Raw genomic sequence first — 9,382 nt, 5'->3', positions numbered from 1 at the left:
AGGGCAAAGCCTAAATAGCCATCAAACACCTGTATGTAAACGCAAAGAGAAACATCTGTAACTCCAGGGGGACTGGTATGTGGTGGTCAAAGTGGACTGTTTTATCTTCATTATTTCATTTCTGTTTTCTTCTTTCTTTTTTTCTTTCCCCAACCCCTCACTTTTTTTGGACAAAATTATCTTAATTACAGGGCCCAACTAATAAGGTTGTTTAAAGTATTAGACGAGTGAACATTTGTAAAGCATTCAGTGCCTATTCCATTGTAGTATTCAATACATATCATTAGTAGTATTTTTATCATCTTTAGCAATAGAGGACTATATTCAATAACTGCCTGTTACTCAGAAATGTCTTCTGGCCTCTTCTCTGACATGGCTGTGGAAGGCCTTATGTCACCTACCCTGGCTTTTGGGAAGTCATACCTTTAAAAGTTTCTTCCTTCTCCACCCATGCAGTGATCCATTCAGTGATCCTTGAATTTAGTGTTCCTGTGTCAAGGTGACAAAGTGCATGTGTTTTCTCAAATCTCTGATGTGGAGCTTGCTACAGGCATCATGGAAAATATGCCAACATCGTGCTTAGTAAATGCGCTTGCTGACTGTCAGTTACTTCTCCAAGAAAACCCGTTTTCCCTTTCTTCAGGGAAGAGCTCAACTTTTGCTGGACATAGGATGGGAGCATGGAAGGGGAGAGGAATGAGTAAAGGGGCATCACATTTTTGTTTCAGCTAAATCCTTAGTCAGACTTTGGCGACAAACATCCTCAGCTTCTTCTCTAAAACGCATGGACATTTAGGCCTGGAAGAATTTACCCAGTAACCACAAAGGAAATGTACTTCAATACGTTAATTTTTTTCTCACAGCACTAATAAGGCAAGAGCAGAGGATGGGGGAAGGGCTCCTTTTAGAGCTCTGTAAGTTGGCAAATGCCCAAAGAAGGAAATGAGGCCTCCAGTGGTGAATCATTGCTCAGGGAAACATGAGGAAGCAAAGCAAAGAGGCACAGACTAGGCAATGTGCAGCACCTTAAAGGAGATCTGTTTCTTTCTTTTTTTTTTTTATTCTATGGTTGCTTTCACGAACACACTTTTTTTTTTTTTAATTTAGCTTTGCAAGTAAGAAGACCAGACATTCCAAATTCACCTTACAAGCTTTTCCTCCCTGTTCACTTGAAAACCTGTTTTCTTTTGACCTCCCTTACCAGAATGCAGCTCTGGCTGGCATGAGGCCTTTATCCTGTTCACCTTTTTCTGAATTCAATTGACTTGGTTGACTTCTCTTCCACTCACTCCCTTAGAGAGGTTTTACCCAGAGATTTGGTCCTATTCCCTGCCTGTCTTCATTTCCTCTCCATTAGAGAATCTCTCCATGCTCAAATTTTCATTTCTTTTCGGAGGCAAATGGTCTTAGAGATTGCTTGCAGACTCTACAGTTCTGATGTAAGGCTACTGACTTCCAAAGCTTTCATTGTTCTCCATCTCCCTGAGCTCTCACCAAAGTGAGAGAACCAAGGAAGATGTTTCCTAACACTTCTGGACATTGAAGTGTTAAGAAACATCTTCCTTGGCTCTCTTTACCAATGTAAATTTCACTGAATCTAATTCAAGTCCCACCTCTTCTGAGAAGCCTTTCAGGACCTCCCAGCCAGAAGTGATTTCCCGTAGTATGAACTATAATACTAAACATCTACAGCACTTAAACATCCCATAGTCAATGGAGTCTGTGAAGGAATATATAAGGTTCAGATAGATGAAGCTGTATGCAGATTTTCAGAGAAACATCTTTATTTTCCAGGTGCAGTACTAAGCACAGGGAATGCCAAGATGATCAAAAAAGGGTCCCTCCCTTCATAGGCTCTTACGGTCTAGGAGAGAGGACACAAATTTAGCCACATTTCCTCCCTGGTTGAATTGGATGGTTGAAAGTATTATCATTTTGTCCTTTTGGGGTCCATTGCACCTAACTCCTGAACTATTCAGTATGCCTTGGGACCTTCGATGGGAAGATATGTACTTAATACCTTAATCAGGATAATTTTTGGAGTAATTCCTTGAGGCAATTAGTTTCATAGCATAATTTTTCATGGATATATTTCCCTACTTTATATTCTTACCACTATAGGAAATATTAGATATACAGGGCAAATAACCATCACGAAATCATACTAAGTATATGTATACAGACTGATTTCCAAAACCTCAGATTTCCAGTTTTCTTAGCTGACCTAACTCTATTTTGTGATTTAGATTCCATCCAAACCTGCTCTGGAAGGAGCTATATCCTATTTTATACTGCCCTTGGCCACGAGATGCTCCAAATATTCAGACGGAGCAGAAAATGCTCCCTGAGTGTAGAAGCACTATGTCTCTGTGCCACCTTGATGTTATTGGCCACTTTTCAGACTCTTTTTCTTTGGCTCAGAACTTTCGAATCCACGTACTTTCTTTAAAAAAGTTCATCTTATTGACTTGAACTTTCTCATCTCTGTTCCCTTTCAGATATGTTCGCTCTCTCTTTTTTTCCTATACTTGTTCCCCTAAGTGATTTCAGGTTCATCCTTAGACCATGCCCTCAGAAAACCAATTTCGAGGTTTCTCTCTACACATAGCATTCCTATGCTATGGTCTCCTTCCATGTGAATGACTTCTTGTTAACATCTTGTATTACTCTTTCTCCCAGTTCTATTACCCTCCTGAATCAGAACCCCTGTAGGACATTCTGGTTCTCTCATGCTTATCACTTTCTGCCTCAGTTTAGAATTACTCAACTCTGTAGCTAGGATCCCTGGTGGATTATAAATTCCTTGAGAATAGGAGTTATAGCTGACTCATATTTCTATTTGCCATAGCACCTCATACCATGCCTGGCTCATGACAGGCATTCAAAAACTTTCGTTGAATAAACTAATGATTAATGGTTGGATAGATGGATGGATGGATGGGTGGATGGGTGGATGGGTGGATGGAGAGATGGACAGGTAGGGTGAAGTGGAAACAGAAGGTGAAGTGGAAAAACTTTGGACTTAAATTCAGAAGAATGGAGTTGAGATCCAGTTCTTTTCCTCCTCATGTCCCTGGACATGATATTACATGTTCTCGGGTCTCAATTTCTCCAAAAGGAAAATGAGAATACTAAGAGCTGCCTTACCTAAGGTTTCTCTGAAGATCAAATGAGGTATTTTATTTGAAAGTGTTTTATGAACTATAAAGAACTAAAAGCAAAGCAAAACAAACAAAACAGAAGGAATCAAATGGTGATTTGAAGGCTTTTTATGTAAACTGTCCTTAAGGCATCCAGATAATTTCTTTCTCGAACATAAGCATTGTATAAATACAGCACAATAGGCCAAAGACCAAAAATCCAAAGACAATGAAGTTCATTAGCATCAACCAGCATTTTAAAATTTTCTTCCAGTACTAAGTAGGAATGAATTTTGATAAAGTGAGTTTAGAGCACTGTTATCTTATAAATAAATTACAATACCTTATAAATTTGTGTTGAAAGCATAAAACGTCTTCCATGTGTATGAACACTGCATGGCTTTAATCCTCCTACCTCAGGGATAGCTAGGTGCTCGGCTTGCTTTAGAAAAGGAAGCAAATGTACACTGTATTTCCCAGGCTTTAGCAGCCAAGAGGGGAAGTTGGGGCCTGTAACTAAACAATAGGTATCTGGCTCTATCTGTGATTTCTGAGCTGAGGAGACTCCAACAGGCGCCCCCACCTGCTCAGATACTATTTCTGAGAAGTTGAACTCCTTGTGGGCCAGGAGGGCTGCTGGTTGACTCACTGGTGTGATAGCTAGAGGATTATGTCAAATTTTTCAGCTTGCTAAACAACTTGCACTTAGCTGCGACTAGAACATTTTGTATTTGCACCCATGCATAATATTTTCATCAGCATGTATGCTAAGGATATTTCTCTTGGGAAATATGAGGGATTGATGATAAAAATGTGAATCATTATCCAGGGTTATGAATTAACCAGTTCTAGGACATTCAACAAACATTTATGGAGCAACTACATTTAGTTAGACACAGTCTAAGGCAACAGTGCCACGAAATGCAAACATCTAGGTGGACTTGTTGTAGAGAAAGCATTGAATCCCAGATCAATTTCACACAGGGTGGGCTAAGAAATGAACAATGAACATGGAGTTAGAATTTTCGTATCCTAGTCCAAGCTCTGACACTTTCTCACTGTATGTCAGCAAGCAAGTTTATTAACCTTGCTTGCTGTCACACAAGGAAACAGTAAAACGGTCATTTTCAAATAAAATAATGAATGGAAAATCTGTTTTAATACAGTCAAGGAGGCTCTTTGTGTGATGCTGTGGAATGACCTCCAAGAAAGTAGTTAATTTTTTTAGAAAAGGATACAGAAAAGTGCTCTCATTTTTGGAATAGGAAGGAAGGAAGAAAGGAAGGACGGAAGGAAGGAAGGAACACATCATGGACTGTTAAATGCACAGAATATCTCTGGAGGTGTACACAAAAACTGGTAATATTGCTGACCCCTGGGGATTATTTAAATGATAAGAAGGAGAATTATTAAGGTAAGGAAATCGAAACATGTAGAGGTTAAATAACTTACTTAAGGACAGCTGGTTAATATCTTTAAAAAGCAAAGATTCAAAATCAGGTAGCCTAATCACTCTATAACTACTATGCCCCACTCTCTCCTAAAGTTCTGAGGAGAGGGCGTCCATGCTGAAAAGTTTAATAACCTCTGCTCTAAAAGCACAGCTCACATATATAGCCATCATCTGGAGAATTCAGTCTATCGACCATTTCCCCCTCATTTCCAGGCTAATGTGCTGCCCTGGCTGAGAACATTATGTATTTCATTAAATTACACTTTCTTTCTCTGGTAAAATCAATACAAAACCACAATGATTTTTCTAAAAACATACACAGAATTCCTTTCCCAGGCCTGTTCTTCGACGTCATATCCCTGAGAGCTAGAGAAGAATCACTTACTTTAACAGTAAGTGGGCCCCCCTGCATGACACTAATTGAAATGTTGTTTGTGTTCAAAAGATGTCTTAACAGAAAATGTCTAATTTACTTTGTTGGTGCCTTTCCAGAAGTCACTGTCCACTTCAGGGATCTTTGGCCAGACATTCCCTAGCTTCTTTCACTTCCTTGGAAATGTATGCACTGCATTTTGATTGTGGTAGTGGTTCATGCATTCTTTTCACAACGCCTTTTTAGCTGCCCTGTTTCACTCACCTATTAGACCATTTTGGACTTCTTTCCAGAAACTTTCAATGTGACCTGCCTATTTTAAGACTGAAGCTGAAGCTGTTGTTCCTCTTGGTTTTGGTTATGTTAGCAGACTTCAAATTGATATCCGACTGGGTCACTTCAGCGAACAGTCAGCCTCCATTCAGACAAGGCCCACATTTTCTGGCCCCCCTTCATGCTAATAACTTCATTTCCATTTCACTAAAGCAATCTCCTCATTCCCATTGCCTCACGCAGGCCTTAGCATTATCATTCCCTTGATTTTCACCTCAGAAGTACTAGACTTAGAATTCTCATTGCCTCATTACAACTTCCTGAGCTTCTAATCTTAAAAACCATTCCAAAATCCTCTTCAAGAATCAATATCTTGTCTACAGCCATTTTACCCTGAACAGGTCTGAACCTGTGTGATCTCAGAAACTAAGCAGGGTCAGGCCTGGTTAGTACTTGGATGGGAGACCACCTAGGAAGACCAGGTGCTGTACATGTAAAAAATAAAAAAAAGTAAAAGATCGTAAGCTGACAAGGTCCTTGCAATCTGTGAGTTCAACCAAGGGTTGCCTCACCTAAAAAATAAAAAATAAGAGAATCAATATCTCATCATCAGTTCTTGCCTGGTTTCACTTTCTTTCCTGCCCACCCTGGATCTCAAGGTCAAATACCCAGTGACAAGATCCTCATTTCCTCATTCTACTATCTACTATTCTGCTCTATCTGCTAGAACGACTCCCAACTCTTGGAGAACCAATTAAGTGTGTGACTCTGCTTCTGCTCCCAGGCTGCCAAGGGTAAAGAAAGCATATAACCTTACAGATTGAAGACTCCCTCTACTAAAGCCTCAGCTCATGAATCCCTTTACTGGGACTCTAGTAAGTTCCCATTCCCACTCACCATAGAGACTATACTTTAAGGCTTTAATTCTATACGATACTAAATCCTCAGAGACATAGAATTAATTCTATACTGTACCAAGGCTTTAACTCTCTCCTGTTTCAGTTAGAATTGTATTGGGGTACGTATAACTGAAACACAGAATAATAGTGGCCTAAACTTAATAAAAGTTTATTTTTCAACTAGGTAAAAGAAAATCAGACATTGGCAAGCCAAGTGTGCTAAGGAGATACCACAAAGGCATGAGAACCTAGATATCTATCTTTCTGTTCTGCCATCCTCAACAGATGGCTTCTATCCTCGAGATCACCTCATGACCCAAAAGGGCTGCTGGAGCACCAGTTGTCATGTTCACATTCTAGACAGCAAGAAGAGGAAAAACAGAAAGGCAAAAGGACATTCATCAAAGCTGAGTTATCTCCCTTTAAGACTTCATAAACATTCCCTCATAGACTCTATTGATATCTTGCTAGCCATAACTTAATTACAGGATCATATTTAGTTGTAAGAGAAACTGAGAAATGAAGTCTTTTAGCTGTGTGTATCACCAACCTAACCAAAATCAAGACTCTATTACTAAGAAAGAGGGGAGAATGGATTTGGGGATAAGCATCTAACTACCTCTACTCCCTAAACACTCTACTCCCACAATTACCCTTCTCATTTCAAACTGGCAACTAAACTCTTTAACTGGGAAAAGAGACCATCCGGTGCCAAATCACTTAATATCTCTTCCCTCCATTTTTACCTGTTTACAAAACTCACTCTTATTTTATGCCTATTTCAGAGGAAGAAGTGCCCCTACTCCTCCCTAAGGCTAAAAACTGTGTTTTTAATATGTGCAGTTTACATATGTCAAATATACATCAAAAGCTGTTCAAAAATTTTTATAAATTTTAAATTCATTCACTTCTTAATCCCTTACCATCTGTTTTGCAGTCATTATTCTCCTGAAACTCTTTTAGCAAGGCTCAACAGTTAATATCAAATTGCCAAATCAAAAGTAAGTTTTCAAAAACGGTTTGATGGTTCCTCAAAAAGTTAAACATAGAATTATCATATAACCCCACTATTCTACTCCTGCATATATATTCCAAAAAATCTAAAACACATACTAAAAAAAGTACATGTACACACATGTTCATAGCATTACTATTTCTAATAGCCTATCAATAGAAACAACCCAAACATCCACCAATGGATGAATGGATAAAAAAAACTGTGGTACACACACACACACACACACACACACACACACACACAATGGACTATTATTAGTCATAGAAGGCAATGAAGTACTAATAAATGTTTCAATGTAGATGAACCTTGAAATCATTATGCTAAGTGAAAGAAGCCAGACACAAAGGGTTACATTTTGTATGATTCCATTTGTATAAAATATTCAGAATAAATAAATCCATACAGATATACCATAGATTGGTAGTCATCGAGGGCTGGGGGAAGGAGCATGGGGAGAACTCACAATGCGTACGGAGTTTTACTTTGAAATAATGGATATATTTTGGAACTAGATAGAGGTGGTAGTTGTACGTTATGATTATACTTGATGGCGTTGAATTGTTCACCGTAAAATAAATGTTGTTATGTGAATTTCACTTTGTAAATTACTTTTTTTAAAACTTTAGTTTTCAGTCTTCATCTGACTCATAATTTCCACCATTGACTAGCATCTACTTCCCAAGTGCTTCCTTACTTAATTTTTTGATCTTTTTTTTCTGGTTCTTCATCTACTTCTCTGACCATTCTGACTCAGTCTCTTTGCTGGTTCAACTTTTTTTTATAATCATGTGATTTTGGAGAATTCTTCACACTCTTTATTTTGGTCCTCTTCTATTATCATTCCCTCAGGATTATTACATTATTATGGCACCCATTTTTAAACAGTCTTTCATAGGAAGAGGTTAAGATGTTGAAGCCCATTTGCCATGTGGCCTGTCTTCTCTTTTTATACCGACCTATGTGTAGAAAGCACAAATTCTGCTCTCTTTTATAAGCTAAGCTTCACTGAAGACCTTCGGAATGAAGTTAGTAATTTCAGGCCAGAAGAGACAGTTTTTAAGAAACCCAGTTGTGGCAATTCACCAGCCAGTCTTGTTAGTAATGAAACAGAATGTTGATCTCCATCTATTGATATCTTTATTTTTCTATTAGTTATATATTCAGAGAGAGAAGGATATGGTCTAATGCCTCCTTAAGCTTCAAATTCTGCTCTATCTCCCCTTCCATTGGAGTTCCTGAAGGAGCCATCTAAAATAGGATTAATAAATACAAATCAAAGTACCACTTTATTACGAGTTGTGCATAAGATTAAAATGCAAATGCAATGTCTTGATAAAGGTTACAACGGGGCTTGGGGTGTTTCCATCCTGACATTTTATCATTTTGGCTGAACATAGACAGGAAGGAGTTGAAGAGAGAGTGAACCAACAGAGTAATTTAGAATCTACTTATTCATTCATCTATGAGAAATAGGAGAGAATAAGAGGTTTATGCACTTTAAGATATAGTTACCTTGCCCACTAGTTCATATGGCTCAATCAAGTGTCCTGAACCCTGACCACTCAAACTAACAATTCTTCTCCCCATGGGGGAAATTAGGGAAGGAACTGAGAGAACTGGGTCAGCCATGGGAAGAGGGATGGATGCACAAGAGAGAACTGGCCAGGCAGAGCAGAGAGGCCAGGACTAGTGAATATATCTCAGTGAGTGTTATGGTCTCTTCTTTTGTCTCATGTGAATGCTCTAATGTATATTTACATCTTGTCTGTCCCTCTGAGGACATTTGCAGAGCTAAATTCTCTCAACTTGCATAGCTTGTAATAGATGGGAATGTGTATGTGAAGAACCGATGACGAAGCTGTCCTGTGGATAGTGGTAAGAATAAGGCAGGAGGTGTTGATCATCATTAAATATGCATGAATTTTTAAGATTAATTAGCATTAGTGGAAAAACTAGCAGAGGCTCTGCCAGAATATACTGCTTTTCTTAAAAGAATAGACTGAAAGCGGAAATCCTGGATGTATCTCCAATAGTCTGTTTGACTTAACCCATCTAGGAAGGGATGGGTGATGGGAATTTGTGAACTTTAAAGTTTCTTCTAAACTTTGCTTATTCTATTCTTCTTCAAACCAGAAGCACTTCAGAGTTTTTGCAATCTCTGAAAAGCTTCCTTACTCAAATATATCAACAAACATACCCTCTATGTTGGTAATAACTATCTTCTTA

General features: G+C 38.5%; 1 long non-coding RNA gene and 1 pseudogene across 2 annotated transcripts in view; one reads left to right on the top strand and one right to left on the bottom strand.

Annotated features, from left to right (window-relative positions):
- Nucleotides 1-691, bottom strand: part of LOC112485764 — a 57,855-nt gene extending 57,164 nt beyond the window's left edge. For both annotated transcript variants that reach the window (XR_003048531.1, XR_003048532.1), the window contains exon 1: nt 424-691. This is a non-coding gene — a long non-coding RNA (uncharacterized LOC112485764). The remainder of the gene's footprint in view (nt 1-423) is intronic.
- Nucleotides 692-5,614: 4,923 nt separating this feature from the next.
- On the top strand, nt 5,615-5,733 carry LOC112485936 (annotated as a pseudogene).
- Nucleotides 5,734-9,382: the final 3,649 nt, after the last annotated feature.

Source organism: Pteropus alecto, unplaced genomic scaffold (assembly GCF_000325575.1).
Source record: "Pteropus alecto unplaced genomic scaffold, ASM32557v1 scaffold25, whole genome shotgun sequence".
Classification (NCBI taxonomy): domain Eukaryota; kingdom Metazoa; phylum Chordata; class Mammalia; order Chiroptera; family Pteropodidae; genus Pteropus; species Pteropus alecto.
Note: the sequence above shows the minus strand (reverse complement) of the source record. Positions and strands in the feature narration are given on the sequence as shown.